We start from the raw sequence: 20,969 nt of genomic DNA, 5'->3' as shown, positions 1-20,969 counted from the left end.
ATACAAGCATCAGATGCCAGGTTAAATATACATAGAGTGGATAACCTGTCTTTTTAAAATTATTACCACATGAGTAGTGCATGTACATTTTTATATAACCATTGTAAAATGAATCATGTTAAGCATATTAAAACACTTCTTTTTAATTATATGAAGGACTATTAAATTGAAAATCATTAAATATTAGATAACATTATGTACCTAAAGATGTGATTGTGGGTAATAAATAGAAAAGTATCACTTTCAAAGGAATTGAAAAGTTTTTAATATTTTGTAATATATGTATTTCTAGTCATCTATGAAGTGGCTAAGTATTAAATATTTTAAATGTGCAAATGCATATTTAATATGCCCCAGTGAAACCCTTAAGTATTTAAATGTAAATCATCATTCCTAAATTTAGAAGTCAAGGGCAACGTTTTTAGTTCTGCATAACAAAGCCAAGAACAAAACCTTGAAATAGACCCAACCATCTGAAGTCTTAAATACCCTTGTTTTTCCAGCTGTGTGTTATAGAGGGCCTACAGAGACCAAACAGTTTACACTTTAAAGACTTCATTGTAATGGGAAAAAATATGACCAAAAATTGAATTTTAGTGAATATAAATATAACTGAAAACAGAAAATACAAGTTTTAGTTTAGCACAAAGGCCCTTGTATTTACCTATAAAACTCATTCCTTCAGCTGATCTGATTTGGATTTGGATTAATTCCAATTTCATTTTTCTTTTTCTTTTTCATCTATGTTTAATGATGGAACTCTCTTAATCCATGCTTCAGATATGCTCTACTGATCCTGAAAGCACATGGCCCCTTCTGTTGCTCACAACTTGCTCCCCAAAAAATATTCATCTGGAAGGAGGGGAGGAGTTGGTGGCTCTTACATAGTTGGCACAATTAGGAAAGGTATCAGCTTGTTCTGTTTGCCCTTATCCAACAGTTTTATGATTCCCCTTCACTCAGGATACTGGCTATGTGATAGAAAGATAGGATCTCCCATTCTGGTTGTGTTGCTTCATGATTTGATGCTGGCCAGCAGTTGAAGAGAGCTCCCTGATCACAGAGAGATAAAAAGTTAGAAATTATGTGTAAATATCAGGGCAAGCTCACAGCTTAATTAAAAAAAAACTGTGAATATACACCCTAGAAGGCATTAGGAATATAGATTAGGTTTTTGATAGGAGATGAGAATAGTAGTTTCAAAACCATCTGCAGTGTTTCCTATGGCTATGAATTTGAATCAATTATCTAAAACTAGATTATGATTCATTATAAATTTTATTCTAAGAGATAACACAACTGTGTTGTCTCAGGACATTTTTAAACATGTGATTAGCTATACATCTCTGTACAATGATGTCTGGCATTTGTATTTTTTAAACTAAGAAAAATCTATTTTTCTAAGTATATTGTGTTGACATCACAAAACTACTTATTGGCATTCAGGATGATGCATAACTAAGAGTCTTACATAAATGACAAAATTAAGAATAAAATAAGGAATGCAAATGAGCAAGAAGAAAGAGTAGAGGAGGAAGAAAAACAAATAATGTTAAAACTCTTTTTAGTTAGAGAAGACTGAGAAGTAAAGCTAGCAGGATTGTGTCAGTTTGAAGTTAGAACGGACATTATAGGCTCACAGGGAGTGGCACTATATTAGGAGGTGTTCTTGTTGGAAGAAGTGTGTCATTTAGGGCTTTGAGATTTTTTTTCATACAATATAATGAATCTGATTACAGATTTTTTTTCCCTCCCTCAGCTCTTCCCAGATCTTCTCTACCCCTCCAGGCATCCAAATCGTCCCTCTTTTTCTTTCTATCTCATTAGAAAACAAATAGGAATCTAACAACAACAACAGCAACAACAACAACAATAATAATAAAGAGATGAGATAAATAAAAAGAAACCAAACAGAGTAAAACAAAACAAATGAACAAACTGGGTTTGGGGAGGCACAGAGAAGGAGCCTTGGAAGAAGCACAGTAAACACAGATGCAGAGACGCATTTGCCCACACACAGAACACCAATAAAAAAATCAGAAAGTAAAAAGACTTATAAAGTTATAAAAAACAAAACTTCACACAAAGCATTATGAAACAGCAACAAATAAAAATCTCTAAAACACTGTTGAGATCATTGTGTTTAGCCATCTAATCCTGGGCAGGAGTCCTGACCTCACATGCCGTCTGCATACTCAGTGTTCCCTTTGCCCTCTTAGGAGTAGGACCCTATCTGTCTTGGACCTGCGCAGGCCCCCTGCATGCCCTCAGTCTCTGTGAGCATATATATACATGATAGTCCTGTTATGTCTAGTAAGCCTTGTTTCCTTGCTGTCTTTCATCCAACTGGAAAATATTAAGTTCAGGTGACCTTATAAGTCATAGGAAAATATCAGATGGTGTAATTCAGCACCAGAGATATGAAGAGTTTATTCTCTATCTACTATGCCATGCAGAAGATTATACGAAAATATTTTTAGCTATGATATTGAACCTCTACGACTTTTATCTCAAGATGGTCAGGAAGAAATAGGTGGACAAATTTGACTTCCAGTTTGAAGGTTTGAAGGCTTGGCTTTGTTTTGTACATGTAGGAATTTGTTGGACAAAGGAGATTCTACTAGTTCTATAAATTATTTTCTACCATTTATCTCAGACTCCTTTTTTTGTGTGCATCTAGGAGAATGTGATTTCTTGTTTGTATTCCTATTTGTGTCTGCCTTTCAGGTAACATCTGCAGTGATTTTAGTCAAACTCTCTAGTTCAGGACATGATTTGCCAAAGATCTCGTTTGCTTATTAAGTGTTCAGCAAATTGAACCATTCCTGACATTCTGTTTGTTAATTTCATTTTCTAGTACAGTGCTAATCTGATGTGTGACAATGCCAAGAGAGGAGGGAGAAACTAGGAGGACATCTGTATGTGTTCAGTCCAGGGGGAGAGAGAGAGACAGAGAGAGAGAGAGAGAGAGAGAGAGAGAGAGAGAGAGAGAGAGACAGAGAGAGAGAGAGAGACAGAGACAGAGACAGAGAGACAGAGAGAGACAGAGAGACAGAGACAGAGACAGAGAGACAGAGAGAGCTAAAGAGGCACAGAGAGAGAATAGCACAAAGAAGCAGAAATATTTGGTTTTTAGATTCAGGAGGATGTTTTGCCTCTTATTTCCATTTACGCAGAACAGAATCCAGAGGATTCACACCCTACATTAAGGCATTAGGCCTCAAGCCATGCTGTATCTTAGGTGGGCTATCATAACCCATTAGTGGGGTTTGATACATATTAAGTTGGTAAACACTGAGACCTGGCAAGGGAGATTTATTATCCCTAACAACCACCTGTCTCACAGTGTGCTCCATACTTCTTTCCTTCCATGGGCTCTCATGGAAGATCTCCTGGAGAAAGCACAGTTATCTATTCCATGTCAACTCCACATCCTCCCCTCCAACTGCCATGTCCCACTGGAATAGACTTCATTTGAAACACAAACGTGAAAGACCGTAGGCATAGTCCAGTGTTTGAACCCTTGACTAGAATGTATAAGGCCCTGATTTCCATGCCCCAACACTGTGAAGAAGTGAAAATAATAAAGTAATTGCATTTTCTGAAAACGAAGACTGTCTAACATAGGAGATGGGGATTCAGTTTGGCATCTTTCAGAAAAGTAGCATTGTCATTTGAGATGGATGAAAATGACAGGATGTAGGAAAACAGGAATGATGGTGCCTGGCATGCTCTGAGGAAACTCAGGTTGTTACTGCTTTGTCATTGAACACACACACTGAAGCATGTAATTATTAGAGCACATGAAGAACTGAGCCACGGCTGTCATGAACATATGTCTTTTCCTAAAAGCATGTCTGAGCAAATGCTGGTAAATGAGCCTACCTTTGCTGCTAACACCTAGGTTTTTAATACGACATTCAGGTATAATTGAATCTTTTAAGTGTCATCTGCACATTAAAATCTTATGCACATAGTAAGAGTCATCTCTCTATTTTAGTTAATAGAATCACATCAGACCCCAGGGAAGTTTTAGGAAATTTGGAGTTTAAACTGGTCCAAGCCTCATACAACTGATTACGTGGCAATCCATTTATTTGAAACAAATTTGTGGTTTGTTAATGGTTTTAAAATGAGATATACATATAGTTACAAAGCAAAATATCAAATTACTAATAAAAATTTAAATATGCTTATCCCTTAAATGACGCACCTTTGAGATGCTAAAGTGTGTACTAGTTTCAAATGCTAGAGTATTTGATGCTGTCTTTGGCTAGAGAACATAGGTAGAAGTGTAACTATTTGGGTAGAAATTGTATTCCTGGTGTAACTGCTTGCTTTTATAAATGATTCATGTAAAGAAAATATACACTACTTCCCACAGAATATGAAACTGAATCCACTGGGTCTGTTGCAATGCACAGAAGGTGCTAATCTTGGGTGGAAGCATCTGAGGACTGTGCATCCCTGAAATCATCAAAGTCCTTAACATACTAGAAACTGTCTAAAATATAATATACTCCACCTGACTTAGCTGTCTCATGCGCATACTCAAAGTATTTCAGTTTGTAAATGTGGTTTTGACATAAAATATAAGATTTTTGGCCTTATCTATTTTCAGAATTTATGTAGATTATGTACTTTCCTAATGCTTGTAAAATATTTTGAACTTAAATAAAAACCAACCTCAATCATTGAAAAGTGTAGCGAGAAGGAAACAGACCGGATAAACAGTTCTCTGCACCCAAATCCCGTGGGAGGGAGAGCTGAACCTTCAGAGAGGCAGACAAGCCTGGGAAACCAGAAGAGACTGCTCTCTGCACACACATTTCGGACGCCAGAGGAAAAAGCCAAAGACCATCTGGAACCCTGGTGCACTGAAGCTCCTGGAAACGGCGGCACAGGTCTTCCTGGTTGCTGCCGCTGCAGAGAGCCCCTGGGCAGCACCCCACGAGCGAACCTGAGCCTCGGGACCACAGGTAAGACCAAATTTTCTGCTGCAAGAAAGCTGCCTGGTGAACTCAAGACACAGGCCCACAGGAACAGCTGAAGACCTGTAGAGAGGAAAAACCACACGCCGGAAAGAAGAACACTCTGTCCCCATAACTGACTGAAAAAGAGGAAAACAGGTCTACAGCACTCCTGACACAGGCTTATAGGACAGTCTAGCCACTGTCAGAAATAGCAGAACAAAGTAACACTAGAGATAATCTGATGGCGAGAGGCAAGCGCAGGAACCCAAGCAACAGAAACCAAGACTACATGGCACCATCGGAGCCCAATTCTCCCATCAAAACAAACATGGAATATCCAAACACACTAGAAAAGCAAGATGTAGTTCCAAAATCATTTTTGATCATGATGCTGGAGGACTTCAAGAAAGACGTGAAGAACTCCCTTAGAGAACAAGTAGAAGCCTACAGAGAGGAATCGCAAAAATGCCTGAAAGAATCGCAAAAATCCCTGAAAGAATTCCAGGAAAACATAAATAAGCAAGTAGAAGCCCATAGAGAGGAGACACAAAACTCCCTGAAAGAATTCCAGGAAAACATAAATAAACAAGTAGAAGCCCATAGAGAGGAGACACAAAAATCCCTGAAAGAATTCCAGGAAAACACAATCAAACAGTTGAAGGAATTAAAAATGGAAATAGAAGCAATCAAGAAAGAACACATGGAAACAACCCTGGATATAGAAAACCAAAAGAAGAGACAAGGAGCTGTAGATACTAGCTTCACCAACAGAATACAAGAGATGGAAGAGAGAATCTCAGGAGCAGAAGATTCCATAGAAATCATTGACTCAACTGTCAAAGATAATGTAAAGCGGAAAAAGCTACTGGTCCAAAACATACAGGAAATCCAGGACTCAATGAGAAGATCAAACCTAAGGATAATAGGTATAGAAGAGAGTGAAGACTCCCAGCTAAAAGGACCAGTAAATATCTTCAACAAAATCATAGAAGAAAACTTCCCTAACCTAAAAAAAGAGATACCCATAGACATACAAGAAGCCTACAGAACTCCAAATAGATTGGACCAGAAAAGAAACACCTCCCGTCACATAATTGTCAAAACACCAAACGCACAAAATAAAGAAAGAATATTAAAAGCAGTAAGGGAAAAAGGTCAAGTAACATATAAAGGGAGACCTATCAGAATCACACCAGACTTCTCGCCAGAAACTATGAAGGCCAGAAGATCCTGGACTGATGTTATACAGACCCTAAGAGAACACAAATGCCAGCCCAGGTTACTGTATCCAGCAAAACTCTCAATTAACATTGATGGAGAAACCAAGATATTCCATGACAAAACCAAATTTACACAATATCTTTCCACAAATCCAGCACTACAAAGGATAATAAATGGTAAAGCCCAACATAAAGAGGCAAGCTATACCCTAGAAGAAGCAAGAAACTAATCGTCTTGGCCACAAAACAAAGAGAATGAAAGCACACAAACATAACCTCACATCCAAATATGAATATAACGGGAAGCAATAATCACTATTCCTTAATATCTCTCAATATCAATGGCCTCAACTCCCCAATAAAAAGACAAAGATTAACAAACTGGATACACAACGAGGACCCTGCATTCTGCTGCCTACAGGAAACACACCTCAGAGACAAAGACAGACACTACCTCAGAGTGAAAGGCTGGAAAACAACTTTCCAAGCAAATGGTCAGAAGAAGCAAGCTGGAGTAGCCATTCTAATATCAAATAAAATCAATTTCCAACTAAAAGTCATCAAAAAAGATAAGGAAGGACACTTCATATTCATCAAAGGAAAAATCCACCAAGATGAACTCTCAATCCTAAATATCTATGCCCCAAATACAAGGGCACCTACATACGTAAAAGAAACCTTACTAAAGCTCAAAGCACACATTGCACCTCACACAATAATAGTGGGAGATTTCAACACACCACTCTCATCAATGGACAGATCATGGAAACAGAAATTAAACAGTGATGTCGACAGACAAAGAGAAGTCATGAGCCAAATGGACTTAACGGATATTTATAGAACATTCTATCCTAAAGCAAAAGGATATACCTTCTTCTCAGCTCCTCATGGTACTTTCTCCAAAATTGACCATATAATTGGTCAAAAAACGGGCCTCAACAGGAACAGAAAGATAGAAATAATCCCATGCGTGCTATCGGACCACCACGGCCTAAAACTGGTCTTCAATAACAATAAGGGAAGAATGCCCACATATACGTGGAAATTGAACAATGCTCTACTCAATGATAACCTGGTCAAGGAAGAAATAAAGAAAGAAATTAAAAACTTTTTAGAATTTAATGAAAATGAAGATACCCAAACTTATGGGACACAATGAAAGCTGTGCTAAGAGGAAAACTCATAGCGTTGAGTGCCTGCAGAAAGAAACAGGAAAGAGCATATGTCAGCAGCTTGACAGCACACCTAAAAGCTCTAGAACAAAAAGAAGCAAATACACCCAGGAGGAGTAGAAGGCAGGAAATAATCAAACTCAGAGCTGAAATCAACCAAGTAGAAACAAAAAGGACCATAGAAAGAATCAACAGAACCAAAAGTTGGTTCTTTGAGAAAATCAACAAGATAGATAAACCCTTAGCCAGACTAATGAGAGGACACAGAGAGTGCGTCCAAATTAACAAAATCAGAAATGAAAAGGGAGACATAACTACAGATTCAGAGGAAATTCAAAAAATCATCAGATCTTACTATAAAAACCTATATTCAACAAAATTTGAAAATCTTCAGGAAATGGACAATTTCCTAGACAGATACCAGGTATTGAAGTTAAATCAGGAACAGATAAACCAGTTAAACAACCCCATAACTCCTAAGGAAATAGAAGCAGTCATTAAAGGTCTCCCAACCAAAAAGAGCCCAGGTCCAGACGGGTTTAGTGCAGAATTCTATCAAACCTTCATAGAAGACCTCATACCAATATTATCCAAACTATTCCACAAAATTGAAACAGATGGAGCACTACCAAATTCCTTCTACGAAGCCACAATTACTCTTATACCTAAACCACACAAAGACATAACAAAGAAAGAGAACTTCAGACCAATTTCCCTTATGAATATCGATGCAAAAATACTCAATAAAATTCTGGCAAACCGAATTCAAGAGCACATCAAAACAATCATCCACCATGATCAAGTAGGCTTCATCCCAGGCATGCAGGGATGGTTTAATATACGGAAAACCATCAACGTGATCCATTATATAAACAAACTGAAAGAACAGAACCACATGATCATTTCATTAGATGCTGAGAAAGCATTTGACAAAATTCAACACCCCTTCATGATAAAAGTCCTGGAAAGAATAGGAATTCAAGGCCCATACCTAAACATAGTAAAAGCCATATACAGCAAACCAGTTGCTAACATTAAACTAAATGGAGAGAAACTTGAAGCAATCCCACTAAAATCAGGGACTAGACAAGGCTGCCCACTCTCTCCCTACTTATTCAATATAGTTCTTGAAGTTCTAGCCAGAGCAATCAGACAACAAAAAGAGATCAAAGGGATACAGATCAGAAAAGAAGAGGTCAAAATATCACTATTTGCAGATGACATGATAGTATATTTAAGTGATCCCAAAAGTTCCACCAGAGAACTACTAAAGCTGATAAACAACTTCAGCAAAGTGGCTGGGTATAAAATTAACTCAAATAAATCAGTTGCCTTCCTCTATACAAAAGAGAAACAAGCCGAGAAAGAAATTAGGGAAACGACACCCTTCATAATAGACCCAAATAATATAAAGTACCTCGGTGTGACTTTAACCAAGCAAGTAAAAGATCTGTACAATAAGAACTTCAAGACACTGAGGAAAGAAATTGAAGAAGACCTCAGAAGATGGAAAGATCTCCCATGCTCATGGATTGGCAGGATTAATTTAGTAAAAATGGCCATTTTACCAAAAGCAATCTACAGATTCAATGCAATCCCCATCAAAATACCAATCCAATTCTTCAAAGAGTTAGACAGAACAATTTGCAAATTCATCTGGAATAACAAAAAACCCAGGATAGCTAAAGCTATCCTCAACAATAAAAGGACTTCAGGGAGAATCACTATCCCTGAACTCAAGCAGTATTACAGAGCAATAGTGATAAAAACTGCATGGTATTGGTACAGAGACAGACAGATAGACCAATGGAATAGAATTGAAGACCCAGAAATGAACCCACACACCTATGGTCACTTGATTTTTGACAAAGGAGCCAAAACCATTCAATGGAAAAAAGATAGCATTTTCAGCAAATGGTGCTGGTTCAACTGGAGGGCAACATGTAGAAGAATGCAGATCGACCCATGCTTATCACCCTGTACAAAGCTTAAGTCCAAGTGGATCAAGGACCTCCACATCAAACCAGACACACTCAAACTAATAGAAGAAAAACTAGGGAAGCATCTGGAACACATGGGCACTGGAAAAAATTTCCTGAACAAAACACCAATGGCTTATGCTCTAAGATCAAGAATCGACAAATGGGATCTCAGAAAACTGCAAAGCTTCTGTAAGGCAAAGGACACTGTGGTTAGGACAAAACGGCAACCAACAGATTGGGAAAAGATCTTTACCAATCCTACAACAGATAGAGGCCTTATATCCAAAATATACAAAGAACTCAAGAAGTTAGACCGCAGGGAAACAAATAACCCTATTAAAAAATGGGGTTCAGAGCTAAACAAAGAATTCACAGCTGAGGAATGCCGAATGGCTGAGGAACTCCTAAAGAAATGTTCAACATCTTTAGTCATAAGGGAAATGCAAATCAAAACAACCCTGAGATTTCACCTCACACCAGTGAGAATGGCTAAGATCAAAAACTCAGGTGACAGCAGATGCTGGCGAGGATGTGGAGAAAGAGGAACACTCCTCCATTGTTGGTGGGATTGCAGACTGGTAAAACCATTCTGGAAATCAGTCTGGAGGTTCCTCAGAAAATTGGACATTGAACTGCCTGAGGATCCAGCTATACCTCTCTTGGGCATATACCCAAAAGATGCCTCAACATATAAAAGAGACACGTGCTCCACTCTGTTCATCGCAGCCTTATTTATAATAGCCAGAAACTGGAAAGAACCCAGATGCCCTTCAACAGAGGAATGGATACAGAAAATGTGGTACATCTACACAATGGAATATTACTCAGCTATCAAAAACAACGAGTTTATGAAATTCGTAGGCAAATGGTTGGAACTGGAAAATATCATCCTGAGTGAGCTAACCCAATCACAGAAAGACATACATGGTATGCACTCATTGATAAGTGGCTATTAGCCCAAATGCTTGAATTACCCTAGATCCCTAGAACAAACGAAACTCAAGACGGATGATCAAAATGTGAATGCTTCACTCCTTCTTTAAATGAGGAAAAAGAATACCCTTGGCTGGGAAGGGAGAGGCAAAGATTAAAACAGAGACTGAAGGAACACCCATTCAGAGCCTGCCCCACAGGTGGCCCATACATATACAGCCACCCAATTGGACAAGATGGATGAAGCAAAGAAGTGCAGACCGACAGGAGCCGGATGTAGATCGCTCCTGAGAGACACAGCCAGAATACAGCAAATACAGAGGCGAATGCCAGCAACAAACCACTGAACTGAGAATAGGTCCCCCGTTGAAGGAATCAGAGAAAGAACTGGAAGAGCTTGAAGGGGCTTGAGACCCCAAAAGTACAACAATGTCAAGCAACCAGAGCTTTCAGGGACTAAGCCACTACCTAAAGACTATACATGGACTGACCCTGGACTCTGACCCCTTAGGTAGCAATGAATATCCTAGTAAGAGCACCAGTGGAAGGGGAAGCCCTGGGTCCTGCTAAGACTGAACCCCCAGTGAACTAGACTATGGGGGGAGGGCGGCAATGGGGGGAGGTTTGGGAGGGGGACACCCATAAGGAAGGGGAGGGGGGAGGGGGATGTTTGCCCGGAAACCGGGAAAGGGAATAACACTTGAAATGTATATAAGAAATACTCAAGTTAATAAAAAAAATAATAATAATAAAAAGAAAAGTTTAGCAATAGTAGTAATTTTGCAGAGATGGATGGAGTCATGTGAGAAAACTCCTTTTTTTTACATGTGCTTCAAGGATGCAAATCTACAAAAACTAGACATGGAAAGTTCTTTGCTCAAAGCAGAAGTGCAGGGACAGAACCTGAGTCTCACCCAACCCTCAACTGTACATTCTCTCCCCTCTCAAATCTTAAGGCAATTCCCTTTACTTTTACTTGGAGAGGTATTTATTTCTAGCCCAATTTATGATCCAAATTCTAACCTCTACAAAGCAACAGGTCTTTAATGAGCCTAAGTGTATCTACCCTAAATCTAAGGGTGTTTGCTCCTTTTAAACCAAATAATCTTCTTTTATACTGAATTATCCCTCAGTGCCAACTAGCTCACTTTAATGTTCTTTGATTAAAAACAATTGTGATTTATGAAGCAGAGGTAATAGCTCTGTGTAAGTTCCCGCTGTTATTAACAGCGCAGCATGAGAGCTCTCCATACAAAGGTTTTGCAGCAGAGGAACTTGAAGAAAGACTGTAACACATTTCAGTAGGGACATTGTGCAGACTGAGCACCCACTGATCTGAATAAATTTCCTAACACCAATGGATTTTTAATAATTAGACTTTTTATGAAAATAAATCATATCAGGCACACTTGCTACCGCATATTCTGGATACATTTCGCATGCTATACCTGTACTGCTAAGCAAAAATACATTCGTTCTGAGTCTCGTAAATATTTCCCTAAATCTCATAGGTTTATTTAGTGCAAGAAAAAACAGTTTCACTAAATCATTTACTATTTAGTCTTAAAATTGAACTGCTCTTTAAAATTTTTTTTATTTCTTTCATGGTAATATTGATTATGCTTTGGAAGAAAAATGATGAAATTTAGGAAAAAAATTGTTGGACTAATTTTTCTATACCCTGAAAGGTTCATATTGCTTTTGTTTTAAATTACAAGCTATAAAGGTAAGTGTATTTACAGTATCAAAATATTTAATATGTGGAAAATAACTGAACCTCTTACTGCAGATGGTTAAGCATCTAGTACTGAAGTATACTTATATAAACATCTAGTAAGAGAATGCTTGGACTTAAGAGTTGCATTGTTGTAAGGAAACAACATGGAGGTCTTGTTTTGAAAGTGTATTCTTTAGACTTACCTCTGTGAGCTGCTCAAAACTTTGACGAGTGCTATTCACACAAGATCCACCTTCCTAGTTCATCTCTAAGGCTCATCAGAAGGGTAGCAAAGCCTCATTGTACAACATGAATGTGTCCTCAAGAACTGCTCAGTCACAAGCCTCGTACTTTACAGATGATGAGAGTTCCCTTCTGGGAAGTGAGCTATCCAAGGTCACACCAAGGTCATAGATTATCGGGATGATTTTATGTTCCTTTAATTCATTTTTCTTTTGTTATAGTGGCAGAGGCTGAGTTTTACTACACAGTCCAAGCTGGCTACTCACTGTGTATGCCAAGCTAGCTTCAAACCTGCAATTCTCATGACTCAGCATTGTTAGTAGGGCTATCACAGATGTGCGCCACAAACGTGATCACCATGCCTCGTTACACAGTCTTCGTCCGTCCTATTAATTCGGTTCTCTACCACTATCTCTTTCCTAGCTGAGGATCAAACCAGATCATGCAGCATCTAGACAATAGTTATAGGCTCAATGACCTCACTATAGATAGCTTCTCACTAATCTGTTAGTTATAAAAATACTAAGCCCTCTTCAATTTTTATTAGATTTGACAATATTCTGACATGTCGCTTTTTTCAAGGACCATTTGGTTTATTACATGATGAAATGATAAAGGCTGAACTTGCAATGGTCAAGTAAAGATCATTTATAAATGGTTGGTTTCTTTTTCTTTCTAAAAGGGCCAAGAGGTTAGAATAAAATATGCCCAGGGATGCTCAAAAGAGAGAAGCATACCAGTCCCTTTGAACATGTGAGAAGGATAAATGTATAAGGTTATTTGTTAGAGAGTGCTTGGCTTTCTCCCATGATTCTAAAATTTGTGGGAAGAAATCTGGTAGGCAAATGAGAAAGTATGGGGATAATTTCACTCCACCCCAAAAGGCCTGTGTTCTCTTGTTTTAAATGAAAAGCTGTAAATCAACCTTAATGCGAATGCTGTTTGAATTGATATTCATTGAAAGTGACCCAAGACTTTCAGAATCATTACAGCCACAAGGTTGCTAAGCATCTCTCTAATGTACATAGAGGAAAAACTAGAGACTTTACAACAGGGCAAGACTATTCAAATAGAAGAGTCTCAAATGGTCCTGAAAGAAACGTGACCTGACTACCTCTAGACCCTGGCAGAAATCCATCCTGTCATGGAATGTCATGCAGTGCCCACCCCCAACTGAAAAATAATTCCACTAAACGTCTCTCTATTTTCATTCATTAAAAAGGTATATATGCTTATCTAGCTTTATATACATATAAATATATGTATATATTATCTGTGTGTATGTGTGTGTGTGGTTGATTATTATACACACAAAATTTGATTATAGAAAGCAAGGGTCTTGCATATAATAGATGCTTGAGAAATAGTAAGATATTGGAGACAAGTTTCTTAAGATAGATTATTTTACACTCTAATTCTTAAACCAGCACTGAGCTTTGCTGCATGAAAGAACAAACGTTTCATTAGTGAAATGTAAATAAAGCAAGCTTGTTTGGTCAAATAAAGGAAAGTACAGCTTATTATAGACTTTAAAACACATTTTAGGGGTTGGGGATTTAGCTCAGTGGTAGAGCGCTTGCCTAGGAAGCGCAAGGCCCTGGGTTCGGTCCCCAGCTCCGAAAAAAAAAAAACACATTTTATTTGACAATAGCCAGCTGAACTTGTATGTATGTTTACTTCACATGACGTCACAAGGACTGTTTATTTCAGTATCAAAAGATGGAAAGGACGCTTTAAGTTTGCCAGTAATTCTTCTCTTTAATTGAGCTTGTACTAGAAAACCATCAATCAGCACAACTCTAATGTGCCTTCTTAGTGGTTGACATTGAAAACAACCCCCATCAACTGTCCAAATAGTTCATTTCTCCTCCATGCAATTCTTTTATCTTGACTTCAGTGACATTAAATCTTCTCCACTCCCTCTGACCTAGCCACTGTCTCGGCTTCTTCCTCCTCCCAAAATTTAAATCCGCCAGGATTTTTTTAAACCCCCCATTCTATCCTCAATGTAAATCCTCATGCAGGACAATTTCCAGCCATTAGTGTCTTCATATTCGTAGACCACAACTACTCCATTCTGCAAGCATTTCTTTAGTATCTTTGCCACTGTTGACGGGATGGTATAATAACACTTAGTAAAAGAGACAATAAATTTTACGCTTTATCATGTGCCAGGGTAATACGTACAAACCATGTAGCCTCATTTTTAACACTGAAGAAGACCAAAAAGATGATATCTACATTCAAATTATGCTTGACAGCAGTTTCAAGCTATTAGGGCTACAGATACAGACTTCCTATATCTCTTCATTCCCCAAAAATGCTCCACCAGCTCTGAATACTTCAACTCTTTTAACTCTTTTCTTTTTTTAAAGAGATTTAGCTCCAAATCTCTTTCTAAGCATCACAACCTCAGGGAAGGCCACCCTTACCTCCCAAACTCGAATTTTATCACTCCATTTACTAAATAACACTCTCAACTTGTTCTTCTGCTTAGTAATTGCAGTAGTAATTTAATGCACTTAAGTAATAACTTCCTTACCCTATGTCTGTCATACTAGATCTGGTAAAATGAAGATCAAGATTGGTGCTCATTCTTTTTTCCCCTCTCAGTGGTGGAAATACATCTTAGTTCATATTAAACATCCAATGCATGTTTTCTAAATGAGTAAATGTATCTAAGAAAATGAGGATGAAAGCAATAATAAAAAATATTCAAAGCACAGTGAGTATTCTATAAGTTTTAAGTGTTTTAATTATTTTTCAATCTTTTAAGACTTTCATACATGTACACAATAAGAAATGATCATATCAATGCCCCTTTAAATTTACTCTACCCTAAATTCCCCCAATGCAATACTTTTCCAACCATAGATATATGGTGTAAGATCATTTTCTGGAATAAAGGAAATTGCCACACATTCAAGAACTGGATATCTTTAGATTGCCTAACAGCTGTCAAAGTCAATAGCACCATTTGAAATTTTAAGGACTGAGGGCTAGAAAACCTCTTCCCATCTATTCTGAAATTTTGCTGATTGATTTTGCTCTGGACTTGTGCACCTTATATAAGTTCATGACCACACCTTATACAGTAACCATGTCAGGTCTGGAAGTTTACCTTTCATAGCACTCTTCTTGATCATCTGACTCGTGCGTTATCTCTTTCCCTGTTTGGTGATGAAAAAGTCAGTGGTTGAGAAAATAAACGGTTTAAAGATGACTGCACAATCTTTTGTTCTCAGTTCTTTGACTTAAGTTCAGCATTGCCTAACTCTCTCTGCCCACCTCTCAGCTTCTCTGACCAAGAGAAGGAACAGCAGAAGTGTACGGGTATAAATGTTAAGAACTAAGAAGGTAATTTGGCACATAATAATTTAGCAAAATAACAACAGGTTCTTCCATAAGGCCTATGACGTCCATTAAGTCAAACTATAAAACCACTTTAAAGTAGTATGTACACACACAATCTTGATTGTTTATCCTTATCAAGCCCAGAACCAACTGTTACTTATTTCGATTTTAAATCAAGTTGGCAAAATTTATGGGCTTCATTTTAAGAATGTGTATGGCTCTAAGATTTTTAAAAACAGAAAGGCTAAACTAATGGTGCAAAGGGTAACCCTACATAGTATTTTATTACTAAAGGATATGAATCAAAGACAATAATCACAAACAGGATAGAAAGAGCAAAGAGATTTTTTATGGGCACCAAGGAAAGTTCCATGTAAGGTTTCATGTGAGCTAATCTAAACCTACTAGTCTGTTAAAAGAAGCCATGAGCACACATACTTATTCTTTACTTACAGCAATTTTTACATAGAAATGGTAAATACATACATAGAAATAGTTTTCTTAGCTAGAAATTATGGAAGTGTTGTGATATTACAGTATACATTATGATATTTTGCATTAGAAAATATTTTACTAGTTCAATTTTATTTCCCCCTACACACACACACACACACACACACACACACACACACACACACACACACACACTGTTCTCCAGAGTGCTGTAGCTGGTTTACTCACTCACATGACCCTGAGATCAGCTCTCCAGGGTACCTCAGGTGGTGAGGGTTGTGGGGTCAGGGGACAACACCGCCCCTCAGACAACCTATACACACACACACATGTGAGGACAGCTCCTCGGACAGCTCCTCACATCTCCCCCTTTTCTGTTTTTTTTTTAAGCAAACAGGACACCCAGATATAGGAGGGTGAAGAACACACACACACACACACACACACACACATACACACACACACACACACATACACACACACACACACACACACACACACACACACACACACACACACTCCATTACCAAGGACCAACCTCTCATCTTGGAGAGGGACTCTGAGGAAGGGATGGCTGAGAGCTGCAAAACCAATGACTCAAAGTCCAATCATGGGTCTACCTTGGTGACCTATGTTCTGTTCCAAACAGCTCTCTAGCCTGCTTTCTCTCTGTTCGACTTTTCTCTGGAGATCTCTACACAGCTCATGTGCTCTCTCTCTCTCTCTCTCTCTCTCTCTCTCTCTCTCTCTCTCTCTCCCTCCTTCTCTTGGTCAAGCAGTTATCTCTTGCTATTTTAAAAACTTCTCTGGATAGCTCGTCTTCTGTAGATCGTAAGTCCAGACTTTTATTTTACATATCAATCTAGTCATTTACTTCAGGATTCCTTTTGATTATCCCATGAATCAGCTTCCTGTGACCCCGGGAATTAGTTCTGTCCCAGGCTGATCTCAAACTCAGGAATCTGCCTGCATTTGGATCTGCCTGTCTTTGTTTCTTTCTGACAAGCCGGCTCATAGTGCAGCTGCCTCTGTTCCTCTAGATCTGTGAAGCCCCTATACAATATATATCGCATCTTTTTATTTTCACATAGTTGAAATACCATACATTTTGAACCCATGATTTTAGAGTTCTTTTCTGCAGCCTTAAGGACTGTCCTGAAGGCCCCAAAGTTTACCACTTTGCTGAGACATTAGCCACATCTTTGCCCCTCTGACTCTTCTTGTCTCTGATGATTAAGGCATCATTAACATTAAGATGGAGGACCTTCCTGAAGGAATGGGAAAATACGCACTGTATTATATAAGCAAGCCTTATGCCCACAGCAGCCTGCCAAACTCCTGGAGGCACATGCACCCTATTCCTGTCCCAGGGACAGGAGCCATGTCATTCTGTCCCCACCAGGGCCATGTTGGACCTGGCATCCATCTCTCTTCAACTTTTCTCACAGTAGATCCAACACTCAGCAAAGGTATGGGCTGTACACTGTTTCGTTTCATTTTGTTTTGTTTTGATTATCTCCAGCTTCCAGATTGCAAACTTTCAAAACTCTCAGGTGTGGGAATTGGACCTAGGTGGGGCCACATTCCTATGTTGAAGAAAGATAAATTTTGAAACGTTATGTTGATAGAACTATATTTGTATTTTTTTTGCCAGAGATATTTGATCTCTCAGCTATGTTCTAGATGGGAAAATACTTTGCACTCATTTTCTTCTTTAACTACTATTATTATATGTATACACGTCTGTATATGTAAATATGAGTGCATCATGTACACACTTACTACTGAGTTCATTTAGCTTTGCTCATGTGTAATTGTCTAGGACTGCCGACTTGTGATTGGGCAGTCTACGTGTACTGCTTCTTTCTCTCATGTGGATACAGGCAGCTAAACAGATTGGTTCTCAAGGGTTCCCAGAGTTTTCTCATGCAGCCTATAACTGTGAGTGATTGAAAACCAGGGGCAGATTTCAGCCATTTTTCTTTTGTGCTATTATCTACAAACCTTGCATGGTTCCAGCCTCTGATTCAATGATAGGGTATATAGCACAATCAACAGTAAGCTTTCATTTCTGAGAGAGAGAGAGAGAGAGAGAGAGAGAGAGAGAGAGGAGATATAATAAGAGACAAAGAAACTTTATACTTGATAAACAATAACCTGCAGACTTCAGAAGATGGTAACATTAACTGTACAATGTTAATCTCAAATCTGATATATATATATATCACATCCAATCCTGTTCCTCATTCTATATTATAACATTTTATTAATATGTTGAAACACATTAATAAATAACATTTAATAGATATAGGTATATCATTATAATAATAAATGCAATACCTTATAACCACAGCAAATACTAGTGTTCAGTAGCTAGTGAAGTCTACCAGTCACTTGTATGTGTACAAGTACATAGAGTTTTGCCTGTAATGTTAACTTCAGGTCAGAAACCCAGGTACAGAGAGAGTAAGCAGTGTGTTCAAATTTTTGGAGCAATGCGCAGGTTAAAATTCAAATCCAAATATTTATAAACCACAGTTGGTTCATAGGGTATCAGCCATAATTCTCTACTGCACACATCTTCCCCATATCTCTCCTATCCAGCATGCTTGATCATCCTTCCCACTTCTTTGATCAGGCAGACCAGTTGAATACAGTTTGTTTACCCTCTTTCCTCTCTGCCATACACGAAAGTCTTTACCTCTGTGTTCCATCTCTGTAGAATCTCAACAATCTGTTATTTGTGATATTAAGAACCTCCTACTCCCCAAACAAACACTGATGAAGAAGATTGAATAAACTATTTCACTTAATGTATTCTTCCCACTTTTAATTTTTTTCGCTTTAGATTCATAATAAAATGTGAGAGTGACCCTGCTTCTCGATGGTTTGATTCATCGTTTTTCATACAGGTAGTGAGCCCAAGTCTCTGATAAATTAATCTTTCTGTTCTCTCTGATTGTGTCTATTATTTAGTAACTATTATAGAAGATTGCTAATGTAGGAATAAGAGCATATTTCTGAGAACATCAATATCAATTCACTAAATATGTAGGCATATTGTCCAAGTTTTAGAAAGAAAAATCATATTTGGAGAAAAAGTTAGTTGAAAGTCATGGTGCACACTTTAGACATTATTCTAAAAGAAGGAGCAACCATTTTAACCCAGCTTCTTTTGATTTCTAACATATAAACGTGGGAAATATTGTTCGTGTATAAAGGGAAGTGAACTCAGCTTCAAGAGCCTCTTGTTCCTCTCATACTTTTTTTATATTATTGCAAAGCAAGTAACAATTTGGTCCAGATAGCCTCTTACAGAATTGGTTTCTAAGATCATATGACTGTGGCTCTTCTCACAAAACTAACCTAAAAATGGCAGGTTATCTATTCAAATGTTTTCTGACATAGCTTGGAAAAAAGAAATTCAATTTAAAGCAAAACACAACCATTTTCTTTCTATTCCCTAATACATACTACCTGATTTTTGAGAGCTTTCTTAAGTTTTATTTACTTCACAGACTGTAGTGGTTCTCTAAGGAATAATTGCTACTCTCCCCAAAGAATTTGGATGGGCAAAGCTCTCTGACTTTCCCATCCCAAAATGACTCTTGGCATGGTTTCTTAAGTACTGTTGACAATACCAAAACATGCCTGGCCACTGTCCAGCCACGTTTGTATGGACCCCAGTGTTCTGAAGCCCAGCCACTCTCAAATTTGGCTTCATAAAGGAATCACCTGGGGAGCTTTGAAAACTACTGATGCTGGGGTCACAGTTTCAGAGTTTGATTTATAGGTCTGGACTAGAGCCTGCACATTGGGTGTTTTAATAGCTCCTCAGATGATTCTAATGAACAAGCAGTGTTGAGAATTCCACAGAGCTGGAGCTGTGCAAATGTGTGAAGCAAAACAGATTCTGGATCGTTCAACACTCTGCATTCACCATTCTGAATCTGTCCCCGCAGCACTCCTGGAATATTCTTAGGAAGAAAATACCCTGTTCACAATTGCTACAAAAGTATTCCAAGATAAAACAAAGTTCCAGAAATTTTTGTATTAGTGATACTAATTAATTTGTGCTAGGTAGCAGAATGATTCTTTTATTTGTTATTTTTATATTTAAATTTTAGTTTTGTATATGGTGTGTGTGTGTGTGCATGTGTGCATACATGCATATGGTGTGTGTGTGTGTGTGTGTGTGTGTGTGTGTGTACACAAGAACATTTAAACTGTTGCCCAGGGATACCAGAAAACAACATAGGATCCCCTGGAGCCGGAGTAATAATTGCAAGCTGCCCCAAATGCATGCTTGGAACCAAACTCAGGTCCTCTGCAAGAGCAGCACACACTCTTAAACCCTGAGTCATCTTTCTAGCTCCAGCAAAATAACTAAAAACATAAAAGGTTATCTTTCGGTATGAACAGCAAAACACAAAGCATAATTTGAATGCATTACCACAAGTAAACACAACGACGTGCTCTGCATAATAAACTTAGTTTTCTCATGGTGTGAAAAGAGTATTATAATGATGTAATTTCTGCTTTGAATGGGTAACTGTAAAGTCAGGATGTTATTGTGGGTTTTGTATTATTTTTTGTTTCAGTACGTTTGTCTGACTATTTCACTTTTGTGTTTCTCCATTTGCCTTTTGTTTGTTTGAACTTTGCTAAGGCAGAAGTTGAAGGGACAGATGATCGGGGTGAGCACAATGATAGTGAACTGGAGAAAGAAGAGCTTTCCAATCTCAAAGTGGAGAGCTTGATCTTCCAGCAACCTCTGCACAGATGAAGCCTGAAGAAAACTTATGTTTTGTTAAATTCTGTGTGACAATTTGTAATAAGTAAACTCTGGAACGGTGGCTTCCTAGTCTTTGGTATGATTCCCTAACCTCAAAAAATTACCCCTATCAGCTATTATTCTAATG

This window comes from Rattus norvegicus, chromosome 11 (genome assembly GCF_036323735.1).
Source record: "Rattus norvegicus strain BN/NHsdMcwi chromosome 11, GRCr8, whole genome shotgun sequence".
In the NCBI taxonomy this organism is placed as follows: Eukaryota; Metazoa; Chordata; class Mammalia; order Rodentia; family Muridae; genus Rattus; species Rattus norvegicus.
The sequence above is the reverse complement of the archived record's forward strand: the minus strand, read 5'-3'. Positions refer to the sequence as shown.